Source organism: Ursus arctos, unplaced genomic scaffold (genome assembly GCF_023065955.2).
Source record: "Ursus arctos isolate Adak ecotype North America unplaced genomic scaffold, UrsArc2.0 scaffold_1, whole genome shotgun sequence".
In the NCBI taxonomy this organism is placed as follows: domain Eukaryota; kingdom Metazoa; phylum Chordata; class Mammalia; order Carnivora; family Ursidae; genus Ursus; species Ursus arctos.
This window is the reverse complement of record NW_026622763.1, coordinates 10914981-10938826: the sequence shown is the minus strand read 5'-3', so window position 1 is coordinate 10938826 and position 23846 is coordinate 10914981. Positions and strand designations below refer to the sequence as shown.

Here is a 23846-nt window from a genome sequence, read left to right as displayed (position 1 = left end):
GAGTTAGCGACCCCCCACCCACCCACCCCGGCGCCTTAAAAAAAAAAGTGTTGGAAACTGGCGCGTTCTTTCGTTCTCTACTCGAACTTTATTCGTAGGTGTGCTTTCTCTCCTCGGCGCTGGGGAGGACGGTCCTCGGCCGCCCCCTCCCAGCCCCCCCGGGTTCCCCGGGTCCTCCCGGGGGGCGGGGGCGCGGCGCCCGGGTGTGCTGCAGCCGTGCGCGCGGGGGCGCTGCGCCGTCCGGGCGGCGCTGATGGATTGCAGGAGTGCCGGAGCTCGCCAGCCGAGGCAGCACGGCTCCGCGGACTTTTTTTCAAACTCCCATCAATGAGACTTCGAGGAGGAGCGGGAGGCGGCGGCGGACGCGCAGGAAGGCGAGGAGGAGTCGGGGGAGCCAGAGGAGCCGGAGGAGCCGGAGGAAGGAGCGCGGGCCGCGCGGCGCGCGGGAGCCTAGGGGAGCCGCCGGCTCGTCGGCGGTAGGGGCTACTGGGCCCCCGCCCGTCTCTCGGTCCCCTCCCTTGCCTGGCCCGCCCCGCCCCGGACGGACAGAGCCCCGGTACACGGCAGCCCGCGGCGAGTCGCCGCGCCAGCCAAGTTGGGATGGGGGCCCGAAGCCACCGCCCGGCGCCCCAGAGGCCACCTGCGTGCTAGAGGCAAACTTTTGTCTCCCTCGGTAAAGTTGCATTGGCCTTCTTTTCCTTGCTTTGCGTTGCGAAGTGCCCCCTACCCCTGCCGAGCCCGGGCCGACTGGGATGCTGCGCCGATTCGGAGGGTCCCTCGGCCGGGTACCCGCGCCACGGCACGGGGATCGGGGGATCGGGCTTGGGGGGCCGGGAGCTGGCGAGGCGGCCCCGCTTCGGGCTCTGGCCAAACCGTGCGGGGACGATAGGGGGGGTTCGGGGCTAGGGACTCGTGGCCGGGGGCGATTTTGCATCCCCCTTCCTACCTGGGGGAAGAGCCTGTCCTCTCCGGGTGCACAGCCTAGCCGGCCCCCACCCTGTCTTCACCTAGCCCGAGCCCCGGGCTGTTTTTGCGGGAGGTGGTGGGTAGCACCGCAGGCTAGGATGCTGCGAAGCTCCCGGAGGTGGGCAATGGGAGCGTGCCTTAGGGGAGTGTGCTGTGTGGAGGGGCTGCAGCCAGCCGCTTGTGAACTTCTAACTGCACTTCTCCGCGCTACCCGTCGCGGAGCCCTGCCTTTCTTTCTTCCTCGCTCCTTCCTCCCAGTCTTCGGGCCCTGTTGCCCCCCTCCCCCTCGGTCAGACTCTCCTCTTCGGCCTCCCTCCTTCCTTCTCTCCTCCAACTCCTCCTCCTCCCCTGCCCTCCGCCCCAAGATCCGCTTGACTTCTCGAAGGGATCCGCACGTAATCCCTGGCCCCGTCCTCGGGTCCCCCCACCCCTCACCCCTCACTTTCGTCCCCGCCCCCACTCATCGTTCCCCCCCACCCCCCCCAAGGGCCAATCTCTCAACAAGTATATTTGCTGAGGAATTTGAAAAATCCACTACTGCAACTTGATCTGTGTGTGATGGATGGGGAGAGGCGCGTAGAGAGTTGGGCGCCAATCCTATTAAGGGTTTAGAGAGGGGAGCGTTTTTCCCGGACGGGGGCGGGGGCGGGGGGGTAGGGAGGGGTGGAGGAAGGGAGCGTGTGCGTGTGTGTGTATGAGTGTGAGTGCGCCCGCCGCGTTGGGGAGCTGGAAGTCCACCCTGCTCGGCGCCTTTTCAGCCCGGCAGTAATTGCTGTCATTTCCTAGGAAACCCGACTTTTACAGCGCGAGGAGCTCGGGATGGAGCCCGCGCGCTTCACCCCGGGTGACCGGCTGCGGAGGCGCTTGCGGGCCTCGAGCCCCCCCCCCCAACTCCGTTTCTAGGGTGCCTCTGTCTCCCCACTCCCCTCTCTTCTGTAAAATTTTTTGTATGGCTCTCTGGGTAGATCCCCGCTGGAAAAGTAGACCCTTCCCAAGTCTGGTGCCGGGCCCTGGGGGGTGTTTTACGCGCTGCTCTGCCCTCCCGCCCCGGCATCCCGCTGGGTGCACGGCCTCTGACGCGGGCCTTGCAGTCCGGTGGCCGCGGCGGAGTCCTGGGCCCCCGCCCCGCCGCCCTCGCCGGGCGTGTGAAGGTTTAATCCCGACAGCTTCAGATAAAGGGAGCAGTTGTAAAACGCTCATATGCTGTTTGCAGACGAGGCTCTGGGGGATGTTGGAGAATTTGAAAGTAAACGTTTCCCTCGCAAGCGGCATAAAATAGTGTTTAAACAAATATTGTATTGGCATGCTCAGGGGGCTCAGTGCCAAAAAGTAAAGTAAATAAACTGTGAAATCCAAAATATACAGCGGTGGAAAGCGGAGGAATAGGCGGACTTGTTGCATGTCCCCCTGATGAGATCTGTTTGTTCTGACCACCTCACCTCCGAGCCCCCTCCCCGCCCATTTCCTTACCTTGGCTGGGAGTTTCCTTCCCTCGGCTTCCCAGCGTCTGGGGGCAGGCCTCCCTGCGCCGGGAGCGGCTCTGCCCCGGCTCAGTCGGGAGGGAATTCATTGTGTGGCTACCTGGGCTGGTCTCCCCCCAGGGGAGGGGAGGGGACCCTGGCCACGCTTGGCTGCTTTTAATTTTGATGTTCTTTATTTAGGCTTTTCCCAGCTTCTGGTCTGCCCCGGGGCAGCAGCAGGTCTAGAATGTAGAGTGTAGACTTGCAGACGCGTGCCTTCCAGGCCCTTCCTCCCCGCTGGTGCCTCCGACTGCACTTCTTGCTCCTCTAAGATCCTTCAGCTTCCTTGCTTTCGTTTTCCTAGACTTGCTGCTTCTCCCTCCTGCGGCTGAAGGTTACAGGAAACTGTGGAGATGTTCCATCCCCAATTTAAATTCCATTCAAACCCAGACAGAAGGAAAAGTCGTCCCTCGTCTGAGAGTTTCAAAGTGAAATTAATATTTTGTCATCTTTGGGATGGTTTTGTGCTTTCCTGTGGCGTGGAGAAATCTGGTGATTTCAGGAGGTTATTTAGTGGTTCTAGGGGGATTTACACTAATGCGAGAAGATCCCCATGGACGCAAGGAGCCCACCTGCCCAGGAGATAGCCCTCGGGTGAACCGGCCAGCTGCCAGTCTAGCATCCGTGAGACTGTGCTCAGAGCAGTCTGTTTTCAAAGTCAGTGGATGAGGCTGAGAGGGGAACCCCCCGCCTCCCCACTCCCCCCATATCAGGGCCAGGCTGGAGAGGAACAGGATGGGACCGATAGAGATGTTTTTCTCCCCCGTGGGAATTGTTCTGAGGGGAATTTGCAGACTCCTGCAGCAGAACCGCATCCCCCCCCCCCCCCGCCCCCAGCTCGCACTAACCCTGGCCTGGCTGTGGCCTTGGAGGGAACTTTGGACTTGGCCCACCTTGACGTTGTGTGTGGAATTAGATGAGGCCCTTCTGGAGTGCCACTCCACTTTCTCAGGGTGCTCCAGCCCACTTTTTGGGGGAGCGTCGGACAGAGGAAATCCTTCGAGTTGCCTGGTCAGAAGAGGGGGCCACAGGGCCGCTGGTCAGCGGCTCCTCGCCGGGCTGTGGGGGTCTTGGAGGCTGTGTACTGTAGCTGGCTTGTTTGCACTGCCGCCTGAAAAATACACAAATACTTCATGCTTTTTGTACTCCCACAAGTGCCCTGTACACAGTGCGGCCCGTAGGGCTGGATTAGCAAACCGGGAGATTCAGCAGGCAGGCAGACAAAATTGGATATTTGTCTAATAAACATCCTTCTTCCATCTGGGCCTCCCCCGGCCACTCCGGGGCAGGCGGGGGGGGGGGTACTTTGTCCCGTAGATGCCAACAATTCCCTTTAAATGAGACCAGGAGGTTGTCGTGTGCACTCTGAAAGCCCGGGTGACCCCTACCAACCCCGCTGGCTTGTTACCGCTCAGAACGGAGTCCTACACCCTCGTGTACCGTAGGGGTGAGGCAGCTTGCCTTTTCTTGGAAAAGCCTGTGTTCAGCAGGGCTTACTTTCATCTGAATGACGCTCCCTCGTGACGCTGGCTTGAGGGAGGTGGAGCAAACCCGTCCAGCTGCTTTGGGCTGGGGTGGGGGGAGGGTCCTACCTGTGCCAGGCCCATTCCCGGGTGCACGGGGTGGGAGGGGGGGATGGCTAGGCCAGGTGGGCCTCGCTGCGGACAGCTGCAGCTGTTCCCCGCTGGGCCAGGGCCCTTTGAAAGGGAACCCCAGGGAAGCAGTTCCCCCCTTTCTTCTTTTCAGTAAGTGTCAGAGGCACGGACAAATGAAACACGTGAAGAATGCCAAAGAGAGAAACTATTCTCAGATTCCAGAAAATTCGGAGGCGCTATATGTGTTTGTACCGACCACCAGAATATGCAGCCATTTCCAGTGAACGAGCCTCCCTGGAGTCTAAAGACCTCGGGGTGGGGAGCTACTCTGTAATTGTTTCCTCAGGCTTGTTTAAAAGACCCTAAGGGAAGGGGACATTGGTGTTTGGTAGTGTCCGTTGGAAAAGGCCAGCAGCTCTGTGGTTTTCAAATAAACACAGGACACCAGACTCAATATTACGCATTTTCTCTAAAATTAATTTGAGTGTTTGCTCAAAACCCACCTCATTGTTCATTGTCTTTAGATTTCGAGGGTGACGAAAGCATCCTTAACCTCCAAAACTATGTTGAGAACTCCGAAAAAATGCACCAACGAGAACAGAATACTTTCTTCGGGTTTAATATCTTATTTCTCCCAAGTCCTTCTCGAACAAAAGCAACGTCCATAATCCTGTTTGTCTTCTGATCTGGTTTCTTTAAAAACATGCAAGTGGGGGAACATAACTTAGTTAAGATGTGACCAAGAGTACATATTAAACCGTTTTTTGAGATTTTTTTTTAATTTAAATTGAATAAGTCAGTGCGGTTTTGTGTGTGTGCTTGTGTGTTGTTAAGAAAAAAAACAGGTTGCTGGGAAGTGTGTTTTAACTGTGAGTGCCCGGTTTCCAGCATTAGCATAAGAAAAAAGTTTTAGTGCATTTACTATTGTCTTGAATGAAGAGTTTCGGCAAAGGGAAGGAAAGCCGCAAAAGGGTGATGGTCCATTGAGATTCGTGAGCAACCCCCAGCTCGTCATCTGCCGCTGAAATCTGTGATCGGATATCACTTTTATCTCTCTTTTCCATTCTCTGGCCTTTTTCACACGTTCACTTTTGTCAAGGTTTATTGATTATGTTTTCTTCTCTGCAAATCTGTGGAAAATTTAATGAACCAAAAACAGCAGTGAAATAAAGGGGACTTTTTATTCATTAGCACGGGATTGATTTCCCCCCTTGGGCCGAGGGCCCCTGGCCTCCTGCGAGGGAGGCGGGGGAGGAGGGCGGGTGGCCCTGCTTCAGGCTGAGGCGGGGCCTCCCCAGGCCTGTGGCCTCACCGCTGACCAGCACTGGTGAGCCTGGGACTCCTGTCCCAACGGAACATTCAGAGCTTGGAGATGGTGGCTGTTCCTGGTCAGCCTACCACGCTGCAGACCCCAGCCTTCTCCTCCAGGATTTCTAGCTCAGGGGGCTTTGGGCAGGGGGCGGGTGCTCATGGGATATTTGTATTCTCCAACCTTACAAACCAGTTGAGTGCCTGCCTAGGCCTTCCCGGGGACACAGTTAAGTATCTCTCTTCCTCCAGCCCAGCTCGCAAACCTGTAATTAAGCAAAGCCCCTGGTGTGATTACACTTTGCTGACTCGGCTGGGTTTGGAACCGCTTCCCTCTACGAAATAGGGTGAACTCTTGCTCTTTCCAGAGGCTTCCTGGGCAGCCTGTGGTACAGTTCTATGGCACATATGTCTGTCTCTCCCTGCCCTACTCTTCTTTCTCGCGTGCTCTCTCTCCTCTTTGTCTCCTTTCTTTCTCCCCCCCTCTTTTTCTCCCTCCCTCCCCCACCCCCTTTCTGCTTTAACATCTCTCTTCCCCCATTTCCTCTTTTGCGGCTTTATTTCTCCCCCTCTCTCCTTTCTCCGTCTCCCACCCTCTTTGTCTCTCCCTCCCGTCTCCCGTCCCTTCTTTTCCCTTCTTTCTCTCTGCTTCCCCCTCCCGTCCGGGTCCCCCACCTCACAGCCCCCCCTCGCCCCCTCCACTGGGCGCCCCGCCGAGGGCTGGCCCGGGAGACGGCGCGCCCAGGCCGCGGGGACCGTGCCCGCGTCCGGGGGACATTCGGTGCCCCGAGTGCCCGCGCGCCGGCCGCGCCGCCTTCCTCCCACCTGCCCGCCGGCCTGGTTTGCGGCGCCCGAACAATGGCCACATTGTCCCGCCGGCGCACCGGCCGCCTCCGGCGAGCGGCGGCAAGCCGGACCGTGCTCGTGGCGAGTCGGGAAGAGAGCCAGCGGGCCAGATCCCAATGGGCCCGCGCCGCCGCCTTTGTCGCTGGGCGAGCGCCCCAGAGTGCGCGGGCCCCGCTGCTCCGCGCCTGCGAAGCTCGCTGTTGCCCAAAGCTGCGGCCCAGGCCCAGCCTCCCTCCCGCTCCCTATGGGCTGGCTCGCCCTCCCCTTCCCGGGGAAAGGGGATCGAGGTCAGTTCTGTGTGCAGAGTGGGTTGAGAGCATTTCACCAGAGCCGGGAGACAGAGGGGCCAGGGTCCCAAACTTCGGGTGGCCTCAGAAACTTTTTCTGTAAGGCAGCTGGGAGACTGACTACACGCAGGGAGGGGGCCCGGTCGCCCTGGCCTCACCCCAAAGGCTGGAGAAGAGGGGTGGTCTCCCGGAAGAGTCCGCACCCCTCCCCCTTTCGTCTTGACCTGTACGGAGGCGAGACCTCTTAGTTCAGAAAAAGAAAGATCTCTGAATGCTTAGGATGTTAAAAGAGCATCGGTCCCCGGGTCCAAGCAGATGCTTAGCAATGCTCCTTTGTGCAGTGGACAATGCAATAAGTCAGGCCGACTTTCGAGCCACATTTATAAGGAACTGTAAGGGCCACTCAAGTACACTTGTGCTAAGTTGAATTGATTGAAATTTAATGGCGGTTAGTGGCGATGAATGGTAATGATTTTCCAGCGTATCTTTGGCATACTTGACATTAATAACCGGAGAGTGTGTGTCTACGCTCACCGAGAGCCTGCCACACACGTGAGGCATAGCATTATTCATTTCCTTCGCCTCCTTCCTCTGCTCAAATCCTTTTCCTCCTCACCATAATTCAGTTGTTCGGATGATTTAAAAAAAAAGAGGGGGGGAGGAAAGAAGGAAAGAGAAAAATCTTTCTCCATTGAGCATGTAGGTCATGTCAACATAATTTTGAGCTCATGATTTTTTTCAATTCCTACATAAATCAGCTTCTAATATACAGAATGTGATGAATTTGTTTTAGCTGCCATCATGAATTAATGTTATGCAAATAGGAGCTTTGCAGGTGAAATGATTTACTAAATAATTCCAACTTCTAATATTTAAACTCATCCATTATGTTGGGAGTTAAAAAAAACCAAGTCCATATTTTTGAACCTGAGATGGGGAGATTAATATGTTAAGTATTCGCAGTGTAAGGCAGACCTTGATCGCCAAAAAATAGCTCTTAATTTGTTGATTCTTTCTTTGAGAATCTACAAGTCACCAAGCAGTGGCTTAAGAAGAAGGGGCTAGAAGTCTTACCAAGTTTCATCTGGGGGAGGACACAAATGCATTTAAATAATTCCAGCATGACCATCAAGGTAACATACAGGGGATGGAACTAGCTCTGCTTTGGGAACCAAGAGGGGCTTCCCTTTCGAACTGCTCTTGAAAGAGGAGTATGAGTGAGCCAGGTGGGGAAGGGTGAAGGGCCTTTGATGTCCCCTGAACAATGGCCACATTGTCATTTTTGTCATTTGCTAGTTAAGACCATCTTTGTCATTTGCTAGTTAAGACCATTTTTTTAAAAAATCTGTTTATTGTTGAAGTATACATGAGATACGATGTTATATTGGTTTCAGGTGTACAACACAGTGATTCGACAGTTCTATACTAGTTAAGACCATCTTAAGACCAAGTGATTGATACCTGCCCAAGAAGGTGGCAGGGGTATAGAAAGTTGGACAGAGGACCCCCCCCCCCCAAGCCCCCAGCCTCCCCCCGCCCCCGCCCATAACTGTTAGGAATCCTTATGTACATCATCTTTCGGGCTGCTTTCCTCTGGAAAGAGTTGAGGAAGAGCGCCAGATGGATGAGTGCATATGAAGAAAAATTAGCCCGAACCCTTGGGGTTACCCTGAGGGAGAAGGAGACCGTTCACTCAAGAGCTGGCTGACCCTGGGCAAGTTGCTTTGACTCTCTGTGGAAGGAGGGCTTTGGCAAAGGTGATCTCAAGCTTCTTTGGTTTCAGAATCCTTCGAGCCAGGACACCCCGTCTCTCGCTGCCCATCCTAAAATCAGCCGGCAGGCAAGGTGGGAGGACCGGAATCTGGAGAAAGTGTGTGGGGTCTCCGTCACTGCCTCTGCTTTTGGGGAGTGTGTAGTGAGGTGCTGCTCAAGGACTATGCCCCACTTTCCCACCAGTCACTCTCCCTAGCTCACGGCAGTGCTCGGGCACCTCTGGGATGTGGTCACGGCGGGAGCATAAAGGCGGGTAGACTTGGGGACATTGGCGGGTGGTGCGGCTGGCGGTGGCGGGGGGAGCACATGGCCTGTGATAGCCTTTTCAGACTTTCTTGAAGGCTACAGACAAGCTGAAGGAGGGATGACACATAAATATGTCTCGGATCTCTGAAGATAAGGGTAGAGTTTTGACTTGACTTCTCCAAAAATTGAGGTCATTGTGGTCCGATGACAGGTTGAAGGCACATCACTCAGACATTTCCTCAGACAGGGGTGGCTTGTGCTGTGGCGATACATTATGTGTCTAAGCTGTGACAGCGTATTTAGGGCCGGCCCTCACTGTCTGCAGAGATCAAGGTGAGGGGACGTGTCTGGTGTCCGCGGACTGAGTGTGCGCATGCGTTGCCTTGTTTATGTAGGGAAAGGAGAAATCAGGCTCCGCAGTGGCACAGCGAGGAATTTCCGGGTTTGGACGCAATTCAGATGTCTCCATCTATGCAAGAGGTGTGTACTATAGTCTGTTACTCACACATGGGGCATAGTATGTTAAGTTACTCTTCCTGCTCAGTGTGAATGCAGGGTGGGTGATATGTATATATATTTATTCTGAAATACATATATATATCAGTAAGTCTCTAACTATCAGATCCCTTTAAGAACGAGATTCGTTTTTTCTACTCCTAAGATGCACTTCTACAAAAAAGAAATAGCATAAGAAAATGAAGTCAGAACTGGAAACGCATTACAGTGGCAAATCTGAGAATAAAGCCTCAGGCACCTAAAGTGGGGTTCCTGGGACTCCTGGATGAGATTCAGATTCAAGTGGGGAGCTTGTTAAATATGCAGGTTTTCAGGCCCCAGGGAGTACCTAGTGAATGAGAGAATTCTTGCCGCATGGGGTCCTGAGATCGGCATTTTATGAAGGCTTTTTAGGGTAAGGTGATGGGGATCAGCGTTCTCTTTCTCTGATGCCCCCGGTTCCTTGGTGACTTTTGCAGTGAGAAAGGAATAGCACTGGCGTCTATCTATAAGGCTGGGTGGACAACCCGGGATGGGCCTCAGCAGATCATTACGACTTTTAGCTGCCTGATTAGCTGGTGCTGGACGGGAGGTTGGGGCAGGAGGGCCAAAATTGAGCTGTTCTGCTCCAGAACATCACAGAGCAGTGGACTCTAGGGCAGAGGCTCCCTTTCAAGGGACAGTGACGATCACCTGCTTTGCTGTGAAAGGTAGCTTTTAGGCCCCAAGAGAAACCAGAGCTTAGTGAGCTTATTACGTGTGTAGCTCTGGCCCAAGTGTCCCTAGGATGTCTCCTTTTTTTTTTTTCTTTTTTTCTAAAGATTTTATTTATTTATTTGAGATAGAGAGAGAGAGCACGTGCGCACAAGCAGGGGTGAGGGGCAGAGGGAGAAGCAGGCTCCTTGCTGACCAGGGAGCCGGGTGCGGGCATCGATCCCAGGACTCTGGGGTCCTGACCTGAGCCCAAGGCAGACGCTGAACCGACTGAGCCACCCATGTGCGTCATGACAGCTGCTCTGTCAGTGCTCATGGCCGAAGGGGCCAGAAGTTGGACCCACTTGGCGGGGGGGCCCAGTTCGGTGTTTCCCAGTTTGAACAGACACTCTGAAAGTTCCACTCACACTGAGGTTTGGCTGAAAGGCCTGCCCTGTGGGTGTCGATGGTCTCTGATGGAAGGTGGGAAGGAGATAGCCCGGCAGGAGTGGGCGTGCAGAGAGGAGCTGGTGGCAGCGGCCCTGCCTGCGCTGAGCGGGCCTCAGGCCTGGGGGAGCCCGCCCAGAGGGGAGGATGGGCTGTGCAGCGAGTTCGCACCCCCCCCCCCGCCCCGGCTCACGTGCCCCCGGGAGGTCAGCCTGCCCCGCGAGCGCTGGGCACTGCCGCCTGGCATCCTGCCCCCTGTCCCAGCGCCCTGTCCCCCCACCCTGGCCCTGGCGTCAGCGTCTTTCAGCAACATCCTGTCTCACTATGACTTGAGTCGTCTTCAGAGGAAGAAGGCACAGAAGAGCCTGGAAGGAGTCTGACGAGTGCGGGGCGAGCGGAACATGAGGACAGGCATGGTTTCTGTCAGGCCCTTGCCTTTCAGCTCAGAGTGCGCGTCCTGACAGCTGCCTCACTGGTGTGTTTTAGTATTAAATGAGGCTCCACGTGCCAGCCCGGCAGGGTCTTCGCTCAAGGTCAGGGTCCCGGGGACATCTTTCCTGTCACTAAGGCCCTGCTGGCCTTGGACACTTGGGCCCTCACGTGCCCCTGGCTCTGATGGCGTGGGCCGGCTTCTGGGGGCTTCGTGATCTGGAGTGGGCTACACTGCAGACTGTTGGCTTTGTGTGGGTACTTCAAGTGCACCTGGGCCAGGACTTCAAGAGAGCCTGAAAAAAGAAACCTTTCACGCATCCGAACTTGGGACGTGTGGACTTGTCCTCGTCCATTGTGCAGTTGGCTCAGATGGAGGCCGGTGGGAGGCATTTGGCGGGTCTGAAGGGTGCAGTATTGTTTCCTTGTCCACGTTTGCTTAGCTTCTCTGTGTAGTCTACACTCCCGAGGGTGGGCTGTAAAGCCGAGTGAGGGCACCCAGCTCCACAGCTCCCCTGGCCCTGGGAGCCCCGTGGGAAGTGGGATGTGGGCTGGTGGCATTAACCTCTCCTCCGGGACTCTGCGGTGCAACACCTGGGTGCTGAACCCCCCAGATCCCGCCCTCGGTCCCAGGCCCTGCAGGCCCCCTCAGGCCCCCAGCACTCCGCCCAGCTGTCTTATCAGGAAGGGCTGAGCCCCCATGCTCTAGCGTGGTGCTTCTTCCATTGCTATCCCCAGCCATCTTCAAGGGGCCCACCTTGACGGGGTAGTCGGCAGAAAAGCCAGAGGCAGCTTAAGGCTGATGGTGCCTTTGGAATCGGGCTTGGAAGCCTGGGTTTGCCGAGCTGGAGGGTCCTGACTGACCACCTCCCCCGCCACCACCCACCGGTGGTATGAGTCCTATTCTTGCTTTCGGCGATTTCAGCTGTGAGAGCCAAGCTCCTAGCCCAGTGTCCGGCCATGGGCATCTACTAGCTAGCCTCGCGGAGCCGGCTGCCTGAGGAGTGAGCGCTGCGGGCCCCCCTCCAGCTGCCCTGCCGCAGGCCCGGCCAGGCAGACGGAGTGGGTGTGTGGGGCAGGCCTGGGTCTCATCCACAGCCCTGCCCAGCCCAGGGTCACCCTGTGGGTACTTCAGGTTCTTTACCAGTGGCCTAGGCCCTGTTGATCCCTCTTCTGTTTCTGTTTCTTTGGGTTTCCCTTTATTAAGGTTTAAAATCCTTTTCTTTGCATGGTGAGGGGCTCTGTGTTCAAGGTCTGGGCTTTGAGCACTTGCGGATTCAAGCAAAGCCTTCTCTTCTGATGTAAAAATATTAAAAACAACAACAAAATATCTTGCCCAAAAGACCTTAAAACTAAGATATGCTTTTTTACAAAAAAAGCCTTGGGAACTAGGGAACATCATAAAGAGGGAAATTTCATTAAATATCCTTCCAGTCTCTCTATTGTTTTATATGAAACAATATTTTGCTCTGTATTTTCTTACAAATTGAAGTTACAGTGTGTACAGTCATGTAACTCTTGATTCACTCAACATTATATCATAGACATTTTTCCATGTCTATTAATGAGTAATTTCTATTTATGTGGGGTTTTTTTGGGCAGCATAATATTCCTTTGTCTGCCTCTATCGTATTTTTACTTTACTCTTTTTACATGGTTGGATATTTAGATTGTTTCTAGTTTATGTATTTATTTAAAACATTTTTTTAAAAAGATTTTACTTATTTGAGAGAGAGAAAGAGAGAGAACACAGGAGGAGAGGGAGAGGGAGAAACAGACTCCCCACTGAGCAGGGAGCCTGATGCGGGGCTCGATCCCTGGACCCTGAGATCATGACCTGAGCCAAAGGCAGCCGCTTAACCACTTAACTGACTGAGCCACCCAGGAGCCCCTTGATTGTTTCTAGTTTTTGTTATTATAGATAATGTTGGAATAGGTGTCTTTGATGTAAACGTTCACCTGGAGTTCTGATCATTACTTCGGAATAGATTCTGAAAAGTGGTCCAGCTTGGCCAAGGTATTTGGACAACTATGAAGCTGTCAGTAGGCCTTAGTGGATTTCCAGTGGTGTCTTCCTAGCTTTGGGGGAGAGATTGAAGATGCTGGTGTGAGGTTTTCAGAACTGTGTACAAATCAAGGCAGAACAGTTATTGAGTGCCTTCTGCGCGTCTGGAAACATGCAAGTCACTTGCAGACTATGGTCTCATTTTGTAGATGGGTAAACTGAGTCTTGGAGATACTGGATAATCCCCATGTTTAACTGGCCGTTGGGAAGCAGAGCCCTGAGCAGAGTGAGACTTGCTCTCCTGAGGCGTTGGCTTCTGAGTGCTGCCCTGGGAACAGCACCGTTTCTCAACTAGGGCGATTTGTCCCCCGGGGGTCATTTGTCAATATCTGCAGACGTTTTGGTTGTCACAGCTTGGGGGTTGGGTGTGTGTGTGTTCCTGGTATTTAGTAAGTGTGTTACCGGCATCTAGTAAGTAACTGCTTTGCCAGCCCCTGCAACAAAGAATTATCCAACCCCAAATGTTACCAATACTACCAAACTCTGGGCGAAATGTCACCCGCTAGGCTTTCCTCCCTGACCCACACACCAGGACTCTGGTCCTCTTCTCACCGGGGCTGGCAAAGCAGGCAGCAGTGCCTTTTCACACCTCATTCTCACGCCGGGCTGGAAATCTTCAACCCTCTTCTCTGTGCCTTGAATTGGAAACAGTGTGGCCGCTGCCATCACGAGGAATTCCTGGAGCAATCCATCAGTCAATCAGCTAGCACTTACTGGAACATCTGTTCTGTGCCTTGCACTTATTAAGCTCACCGCCGGAAGCGCACACCTTGCTAACTTGATTAAGAGCCTCCGGCCTCTGCGATCCCAGCAGGGTTCTCAAATGTGCATCTTCTTCCGCGAGGCTCCATGCTAGTGGGGAGGCTACTTTAGGAAAGTCATGAATTGGCCAGAGTGACCTCAAAAGGCAGCTATGGAGGAATGTTGCCTGGAGCAGGGATTGCCCTCAACTGTTGTCAGAGAGAAATTGATATGTGTGTTTTTCTGGCTCCAGGCTGGTAGGTTTCTCGCTTCACGAGGAATTTTGTACCAGGCTCTTCCTGGCAGCTACTAGTCAGGGACTGCGGGGTCTTGGGTGAGAATAATGGGAGATCTGGGGTGGGGGCCTTTTGGCAGTGGCTCATGTGTTTAACCCAACAGTGGTGCCTGAGCAGTCCTGGAAGGCTTCTTCCAGGAGAGGGCCAGACCTGGTCTCCAGGATCGGGACTTTGCCATGGAGGGGCAGGGGAAAGAAGGACAGTCCAGGCAGAGCAACTCGGGCAAATGACGGACTGAGCGTGGCATTTCTGGAACCTACAGGGGGTCAGTGTTACTTGGAGGGTGAGGTGTGGGGAGGGGCTCTGGCAGTCTGCAGAGGGGCCCTTTATGAGAGCCTGGGGATGCTTTGAGGGGGTGGCTCTGTGATCCTAAGGATGGCCCTTGTGGTTAACCGTGGGTTAACTCCAGGTCATGAGACATAAGTGGGGGATGGGACATTGGGCAGCAAAGTGATTCTCTGTCTCCTGGGTTTGGGCTGACTCAGTTTCTCCAGTTTTTTTCTGCCAGGGAGGCCAGGCACAACAGTGGAAAAGAGGGAATTCCCAGAAAATATGCACATACATCTTCTCACTCGAGTAAACTTTGCCCGTCTGTAGGCAAGAGCTTTGCCTATTTGTGACCCACTCCCTGAAGTTAACTCCCCTACCTGATGGCTGGTGGAAAAAGGAAGAGAAGTTGAATCCAGTTCTCAGAATACTCTTCACTATGGTCCTCCGGAACACTTTCAGTGCTTTAAGGGTAGTAGTGCTTATCCATCCATCCGTCCGTTCATCCTCCCCACTTCCTTCCTTCCTTCCTTCCTTCCTTCCTTCCTTCCTTCCTTCCTTCCTTCCTTCCTTCCTTCCTTCCTCCATCATCTGTCCATCCTCCATCCATTATCCATCCATCTACCCTCTCTCCCTCATCCATCCATCCTCCCTCCATCACCTGTCCATCCATTTTCCCTCCATCACCCATCCATTCATGCATCCTTCATCATCCATCCATCCATCCATCCATCCATCCATCCATCCATCCATCTTCAATCCATCCTCCATCTTCCATCCATCATTATTATCCATTATTCATCATCCATCCATCCATTCTCCATCCATTGACTCCAGGGATTTTAAAGGCCTTTGTTGTTGGTCCTTGGTGTATCTCTCCTCTCCTATCCATGAAGCCAATAACTGAAGGGTCACTTCCTTCGTGGAGTCTTTCCCGGATCAGACCTAGGCTCCCACTTGTCTCGGGAGTTTCCCTTGCTTGTAACACTCGTTAATATTGTCATGCAGTTGTCTATTTGTGTTTAGTAAATGTTTATTGATAAATACATTCTGTAAGATTTTTCAGTGGGAGAAATTGGCATTTGTTCAGTGTCCTTCGACACCTCTCTTAAGAAATATAAGTCAACCAAACAGTCTCCAGATTGGTGACCTCGCTTTGAGAAAGTAAGAGCAATTGTTATAAAATGATTCGAGTGTAATATAGCAGAGTCGCATTTTTATACAATCTAAGCATGTGTTGTATAGTTCCTTTGGACTCCACACGTAATTTCTGTGTATGATATTTGTATGCCCACTTTGAGGGATGTTGAGGTGGGAGGCAGGTGGTTTTGGTGGAGAAGGTCTTGGAGATGTGGTGCGGTAACCAGGGATCTAGCCTGGCTCTGCCTGGAGTTAACATGAGACATCCGTAGGCAGGCACGCCTCTCCTAGTTTATTCCTTGTCAGTCAAGTGAGGCAGTTGGGATAGATCATTTCTAGCCATGATATTCGGTGCCTGGGTCACAATTTCTCTACTCCGATGATTAGAGAGGGCTGCCTTTGGGGTTTGTAGACTCCCGCGTGCTCACTTCACTGATTTACTTGAATAAGGAAGTAGCCTTGACCTTAGCATTGCCACAGGAAGTGCTCTTGTCTTTAAGCACTTTTACACCATCTCAAGATGGAAGGGCGTTAGAGACCATGTGCTGCTTTAGCGACCGCCACCACGAGGTGTGGGACAGGCACTCGGGTCCTGCCAGGCTCGCAGCCTGATCTGTGTGGGAGGAATTTTCATTTGCATTTTATGGATGCTGCGGAGGCTTTTCCGATTTCACTGGAGTTCAAGTCCCGAAGGTAGAGCAGTCAGGGTCACAGCTCCCCTCTCCTCCCTAGCGTTGGGTTCCCATCCACGCGGGCCTCTGCCATAACCTCTGGGAGGAGGGCAGGACACAGCCTTTGTCTCTGCAGAGACCCCCCCTTGCTTGGGAGGCCCCTCCGTGGCAGCCTGGACAGTTGGGAATGCAGCCCCACCGTCAGTCCCAGCCTGCCTGCTCCATTTCTCGCTCCGACCGCTCCTAAAGGAGGTCTGTCCACTTGTTGTCCCTTCTGTGGCCCCCAGCTCTATGAGGGAGGACCGTGAGTGTTTTCCCTGGGCTCGTTCTTTCCCGGGCTGGCTCCCGCCCCCTTGTTAATGGGCAAATCCAGGCCCTCCATGTTTCACACGACCCAGCTTGGCATCTGTTTGGCACCCTGGCTACCGAAAGGGACCGTCCAGACGGCTGTGGCATGACCATGGGGGAAGGGATGGGCATATTAGCCCTTAATTTGGAAGGTTCGGTGGAGCAGGGGTTGAGACCAAGCGCTGGAGACAGACGGCACATCCCAGCTCTGTGCCTCTGTTTTCTTATCAGTGCAGTGAGAATAGCTGTGGACCCATCTCCTTGGGGTATAGTGAGGATAAACGAGTTCACAGCTAGCAAGTCCCTGGTACACAGTAATAAATCTTGATTATTAGTAGTAAGGCAACCCAAGTGGGCACCGTGCATTTGGCGACTAGGTCATGCAGCAGCCCCGTTAGGCTCCAGTCAACCCAAATCCTGGTTCTCACTCAGCGTGTGCTGCTGGTTTAAGTCAGAGCCCCCATCCTGCTGGGTTTTACGGGACAGGCATCTGGGTGGGGCGGACCCGGTGCTTACCAGCACCCCCACCCTGGCCAGGAGAGAGATCAGGTGTTAGCAGGGGTAGGTCCTAAGAGGTGCCTGATTTTGTCTAGTCTCAGACCCACAAGGCACCTACCAGACATTACCTTCAGGCTGCCAGTGGCTGCCCTGGGCCTGGGGGGTGACCAAGCAGAGTCCTCTGTGCCCTGCCAGGCTCTGGAGAGGCCTTTCCAAAGCAGGTCTCCCAGCCAGATTCCTCCGGAAGCCAAGACAGTGACCATGCCCTCCCACCTGTAGACCTGGTCAAGTGCAGACGGTTGCTGGGCAGAGAAGAGACACGAGCTTCCCGAGGCTGGTGGCCGTGAGGCTCCCGCAGACTAGCCCCCTGTGGCTGCTCAGGGGCTTCTGCTGGGCAGGACAGCTGGAGTGAGGCTCCCTTGCCCAAAATTGTCCTGTCCCCATTCTCACCTCGACTTAGGCATCATGGTGGCCCAAATATTGAAACAACAGATATGCTGTCTTGGATTGTCTACTTAATTCTAATCTTTGTTAATATTTATCTGTTAAGGGGTGCCTGTGTGGCTCAGTCATTAAGCGTCTGCCTTCGGCTCAGGGCGTGATCCCAGGGTTCTGGGATCGAGCCCTGCATCGGGCTCCCTGCTCCGCTGGGAGCCTGCTTCTTCCTCTCCCACTCCCCCTGCTTGTTCTCCCTCTCTCACTGGCTGTCTCTCTCTCTGTTAAATAAAAAAAAAAAGAAAAAATTTATCTGTTAATATTTATCCCCCCCAACATTTTACAGATTCAAGATTGTATAGTTTATAATTTGCATCCTGTAATTTTTACTTAATACTTTGGGTAAGCACTTGTTATAGGCTCTGTCAAAATGTGTTTGTGGTTGCTTCTTCAATTTTGGACGTAAAGGTTATTTTTTTCATGATCATAACTAATTCTTCAAAAAACCTTTATATATAAATGCTCTAAGATTATTAGTGTACTTAACTTCCTTTTTTTTTAAAAAACCAGAAACTTGTAATTTTTGTAAACTAGTTAAGAAAAAAGATTTTAAAAGAAGAATGTAAAAGCCACCGTGACCTGAGGCCCACATGTTCCCCATGGTCTTCGTGGGAAACCCCCTTAGCACCTTGGTCCCTTCTAGACCTTTTCTATTTATGTTTACTAGTATTTTCTACACTCACAGGATCACATCTCATAGATTGTTTTGTAATTTACTTTTGTCGATTACGACCACATTCGCGTGTGTGTTTTCCCTCAGATGTAAATCTTTGACTGTAACTGGTCACATTCTTTGGGTAAACTTCCAGAGGTAGAATTCCCTACCAAAGGTGAGGTCATGTTTAAACTCTACTCATATTTCTCGGCAAGTGGTTAAAAAGAAGTAACTGCCCCAGGGGAGGGCAGCCCAGGAAGCTCTTTTTTTCCCCCCTTTGATACAAACTTAATACAAATAAAAAAGTTTAAACATTTAGAAATGGATAAAGTGGAATGAGAAGTTCCCCCTAAATCCTACTACCTAGAGATAACTACCGACCATGGGTATGATGTGTTTTTCGGCATTTCTCAACTGACATGAACCGATATTTTATTGTCATGACTCAATTTTTACCCACATGGGATCGTATTACCAATAGTGTTCAGCAGCTTGCTTTCTGTGTTCACTTAGCAGTGTGTCTTGGTGTTCTTTCCACATCTGTCACTATACATCAAGCTCACTTATTTTTCACTTACCTGTGATTTTTATGTATCCTTATTTATTTAGTGAATAGTCACATACCCACACGCTTAACAACTTCAAAAGGCGTAAAGGGTTATATGTACTTATATAGGAAGTCTTACTGGCGCTGTTGTAGTCCACCTGCAATAGTCCTCCCAGGGCCAATCACTGATGCTAGGTTTTGTGTGTATCCTTCCAGAAATAAGCAAGTAGCATTAAAATGAACAGATAATGTTTTCCCCCTTTTATGCCGCAATGGAAGCATAGTATGCAGCTTGTATTATAACCTGCCTTTTTCACTTACCATTCCATGTGAGCGCATGAAGAGCTGCTTCTTCATTCTTTAGGTGTGGGAGGTATACTAGGTATGATTGGTTCTATCAGAGTTGCATTTTTTGGGTCTAGTCCCTACTGATGGACACTTGCCACTATAAACAGAGTTGCGTTGAACAACCTCATGTCATTTCACGTACATGAGCATATCTTTGTAGATAACCTCCTAGAAATGAAATTTCTGGGCATAAGTGTGGGGTGTTTTTTGGTAATACGGATAGATATTGCCAGATCACTTTCCATGGAGGTTTATACTCCCACCAGCAACTTACAAGAGTGCCTATTTCCCCATATCCACGACAACAGTGTTAGCAACCCCTTTGATCTTTCTCAATCTGATAGTTGGAAAAAAGAACACATCTCAGTGGACCCTTTTTTTTAAATGTGAAATTTGATAAGTTTTGACTTACGCATGCCAGCCATCACCACGATCAAGATAGGGAACATATCCATCATCCCCAGAAGTTTCCTCCTGTCCTTCCGTAATCTGTTCCTCCCGCCTCTTCACCTTTCCTAGGCCACCACTGGTCTGTTTTCTGTCACTATAGATTAGTTTGCATTTTCTAGAGTTAAAGGGAACCAAACAGGATGTACTTCCCCCCCCCCCCCCGGTCTGACTTCTTTCACTCAGCACAGTTATTACAAGATTCATCTATGGGGTCCTTATCCATAGCCCATTCCCTTTAATTGCTGAGTAGTATTCCATCCCATGGATATACCACTATCTGTCTGTCCAGGCGCCCGTTGACGGACATTCGAGTTGTTTCCAGTGTGGGGCTATTATACACAAGGTTGCCGCAAACATTTCTATAGGAGTCATTGTGTGGGCGTGGGCGCCCTTGTCTCGGGGAAATACCAAGAAGTGGAACGACTGGCTGATAGGGTAGACGTGTCAGGTTATGAGGCTGATGTATCTGACTTTTTAGGAAACTGTAAAACTGTTTAACCGAGAAGATTGTACCATTTTATATTCCCGCCGGCAGTGTGGAAGAGTCCCAGTGCTATTATGTCCTTGTCAACACTTGGAATGGTTCATCTCTTGAATTTTAGTTACTTTAATTTTAATTTAATCATTAATTTAATCACTGTAGTTTTAATTTGCATTTCCTAATGAATCCTTATACGTGTGGGCCTATTTCTGGACTTTCTAGTTCATTCTTTTGACCTATTTGCCTGTGTTAACGCCAACACCATACTTCCTTGATTACTGAGCTCAATAATAAGTCTTGAGGCCAGGTAGTGTTAGCCCTCTAAATTTATTCTTTTTTTTTTTTTAATAAAAGATTTTATTTGCGTGTCAGAGAGAGAGCATGAGCAGGGGGAGCGGCAGGCAAAGGGAGAAGCAGACCGCCTGCCGAGCAGGGAGGCCAACATGGGACTCGATCTCAGGACCCCAGGCTCATGACCTGAGCTGAAGGCAGATGCTTAACTGACTGAGCCACCCAGGCACCCCTGTTCTTTTATTTTAAAGTTGCTTTCACTTTTTTTTAGATCCTTTGCATTTTTATATGAATTTTAGAATTAGCTTGGCAACTTTTCCAAAAAACCCTGCTTTTAAGATTTTGATTGAGATTGTGAGGAATATAGATAAATTTGGAGAGAATTGACATCCTAATAATGTTGAGTAATCTGACCCGTGAGCAGGGTGTATGTCCCTCCATTTTTTAGGTCTACTTTAAATTCTCTCAGTAATGTCTTACAGTGTTTAATGCACAGGTGTTCTACCTCTTTTTCAGATAGATCCTGAGCGATTTCATGCTTTTTGAAGCTATTTTAAGTGGTATTTTAAAATTCCAATCTGCTAGCATTTCAACTTAAAAATGATTTTGTATACTATTCTTATATCCTGTTTTGTAGATTCCATCTGATTTTGTACATAAATGATCACATCTGAGAATAAAGACAGTTTTATTTCAGTTTGCAAAGAAACTTTGCAATCTGGATGCCTTTTATTTATTTATTCTGCCTTATGTATCCTGGCTATGGAGCTTCCAGGACAGTGTAGACAACATGTGGTGAGACCAGGCACCCTTGTCTTGCTCTCCATGTTGGAAAGGACAATATGGTAAATCCCAGTGAGTGGGCTTTCAGATGTTAAACCAGTACTTTCTGGTTTTACTTCATGCATTTAAAAAAAAATTTTAAGTGATCTCAGGGCACCTGGGTGGCTCAGTTGGTTAAGCATCTGCCTTCAGCTCAGGTCATGATCTCGGGGGGGTCCTGGGATTCAGCCCAGCATGGGGCTCTCTGCTCAGCGGGGTGTCTGCTTCTCCCTCTCCCTCCTTGCTCTCTCTCTTGCTCCCTCTAACCCTCTCTCAAGCAAATAAATACCATCTTTGAAAAAAAAATTTTTTAAGTGATCTCCATGCCCAACATGGGCTTGACCTCACAACCCTGAGATCGAGAGTTGCATGCTTTACCGACTGAGCCCGCCATGCTCCCCTTCATGTATTTTGAAGCTGTGTTATTAGGTGCATAAACATTCAGGATTGTTCTATCCTCTTGAACTCACTCTTTTGTCATTATGAAATGACTTTCTTAATCTCAGGTAATCATTTTTGCTCCGGCTGCTTTTAAGATTTTGCTTTTGTAGTTTTCATTACATTTTGAACATTTTTAGCCATTATTTCTTGAAATGTCTCTTCTTATCCATCTCTCCTTTGGGGACTCCAATTACACATACATTAGGCAGCTTGAAATTGTTCCTCACCTTTTCTTTTTTTTTTTAAGATTTTGTTTTTAAGTAATCTCTATACCCACCATGGCGCTATCAAGAGTTGCATGTCCTACTGACTGAGCCAGCTAGGCACCCCTCACATGCTCTTTTCTTTTGTAATTCTTTTTTCGCCTCTGGTTTTCATATTGGATAGTTTCTATTGATATTTCTTCAAGTTCATGAACCTTTTTTCCTAGGTGTCTAATCTGCCACTCACCCCATGCAGTGTATTTCACATCTTGGAAGTCTGATCAGGTTTTTTTACATCTTTGGTGTCTCCACTTGAGTTTTTGTTTTTGTTTTAAGATTTGATTTATTTGACAGAGAGAAAGACAGAGAGCATGAGCGGTGGTGGGGGAGAGGCAGAGGGAGAGGGAGAAGCTGACTTCCCGATGAGCAGGGATCCCGATGCAGGACTCAATCCCAGGACTCCGGAATCATGACCCGAGCCAAAGGCAGATGCCCAACCGACTGAGCCACCTAGGTGCCCCTCCGCTTAACTTTTTGAACATATGGCGTATGGTCATAATAACTGTCTTAAGGCTCTAGTCTACAAATCCTAAATCCCTGTCTGCTCTGGCATGGTTTGGATTGATTATTTTCCTTCTTATGGGTTGTCTTTTCCTGCTTTGTTTGGCATGCCTGGTGATCTTTAATGGATGCTAGATACTGTAAATTTTCTCTTGTGGCATGTTGAAAATTTTTGTTTTCCTATAAATATTCTCGAGCTTTCTCTGGGGCATGGCTGATTTCCTTGGAAGGTTTAATCTTGCTGTTAAGATTGGTGAGATGGGACTGGAGCCCAGGGTAATTATTCCTCACTGTTGTGGCAACAATCTCTGATTTCTTTTCCCAATGCCCTTGACTTTGGAGGTTCTGCAGTCTGGCTGGTGGGCGCAGGCACTGGCCCCGTGGTTGCTGCAGCACTGTTCTCTCTCCCCTTCTGGCTGGTTCTTTCCTTGGCTCTGGGGAAAGGACTGCATGTCCCTGTATTCTGCAGGGGTCCTCCTGGGGGGACCCCTGCAGATCTGTGATGTTCTCTCTCTGTTCGGCTCTCCCCCCTTGGCATTCTGTCAGGCACACTCTACCTGCCCTGGTCTCTCTGGACTTCAGCCCCATCTCTGCAGCTCAGGGAATCGGTCAGGTTCTGCTTGGGTTCGCCTCCCTGCCCTGTCTCCAGCCTCAGCAGCCTGTGTGTTTATGTTTCTCAGGGACCACTATCCCTTTGTTGCCTGCTGTTCAGTGTCTTGAAAATCACTGTTTCAAATGTTTTGTCTGGTTATTTGGTGGTTTTGGGTGGGAACCTAAATCTAGTCCCTGTGATTCCATCTTGGCTGGGAGCAGAAAGCTGAGTTTGTATTTTTCTTCCTAGAAGGACTCTTCCCATTTTCAATGGTGTAGAGAATTCTGCAGCACACATAGTCCTTTCCCTGCATATGCTTACGATCTGTCGGGAGGGTCTGGCTTGTCCGGAGGGTGGCTGGGTACTGAGAGAGGCAGGGGCGCTGCACCGGTCCTCCTGGCCGGGCCGCCCTGAGGGAGCGGGGCCTGCGAGAACGTTTGTGTGGGCCGGAGGTTTGTGTGTTACTCCTAGCACCACACACAGTCTCGGCAGCCTGTCCAAGGGCCGTGTGCACAGCTGAGCGTGGGAGCCGCGTCAGGGCAGAAAACCCCAGAGTGCTTGGGCTTGCCAGCAAAGGCACTCGTTCAAGATGTTGTCATGGGGAGAAAGGGGAAAACGGAAGTGGGAAGGGCCTGGTGTGAATCACGCTGGCTGGGAAGCCTGGCTCCCCCTGGACCGGGCCTCTCAGGCCTGGATGCAGGGCCCTAGGCTTTGTCTCACCCTTCCCTGTGATGGAGTGCTGGTTCCTAGGCACAGATGTTTGGCCTGGGCCTCCGACCTGCCTGTGTGTTCAGGCGATGGGAACCCGGCGTGAGGCCCAAGGCCCAAGGCCCAGTCCCAGGGCTCCTTTAACGTCTGCACTCAGCTGCGGCGGTGGAAAATATCTACAAGCCTCAGAAACAGTGGCTGGATGAGGCCGTAAATCATCCAGCAGTCCCGGAGAGCCGCCTCTGCCCTTCTTGGCCTGGGGAAAGGGCTGTGGGCAGGCCCTGGGGAGCCTACCGTCCAAAGGCTGGGCCAGGCCGCCTGTGACCTCCCTGTGGCGCCAGAAACCCAGAGGGAGAGGCAGAGTGAGGGTAGCAGGACTTAGAATCCAGTCCTCCCGTTGTATGGAAGCAGGGGCCGAGGCCGCGTGGTGGCATTGGGTTGTCCAGGGACACATGGCCTGATCCAAGGCTGGGCTACTGCTGGCCTCCCCTCCTCCTTAGGAGAAAGGGGGAAGAGAAGGGGCACAGAGACTGGGGGCCGGGCCCTTTCTGTGCCCTGTCTCACGTGATTCTCTCTGTACCCCATCCCACTGGCAAGTTTCCCTCTTGGCTAATAGACATG

At 51.5% G+C, this 23846-nt stretch overlaps 1 protein-coding gene across 1 annotated transcript in view; it reads left to right on the top strand.

Annotated features, from left to right (window-relative positions):
- The first annotated feature begins 278 nt into the window (after positions 1 to 278).
- Positions 279 to 23846, top strand: part of GLI2 (GLI family zinc finger 2) — a 250631-nt gene continuing 227063 nt past the window's right edge. The window contains exon 1 of the mRNA XM_044388281.3: positions 279 to 673. The gene's annotated coding sequence lies outside the window, so the exon portion shown is untranslated. The remainder of the gene's footprint in view (positions 674 to 23846) is intronic.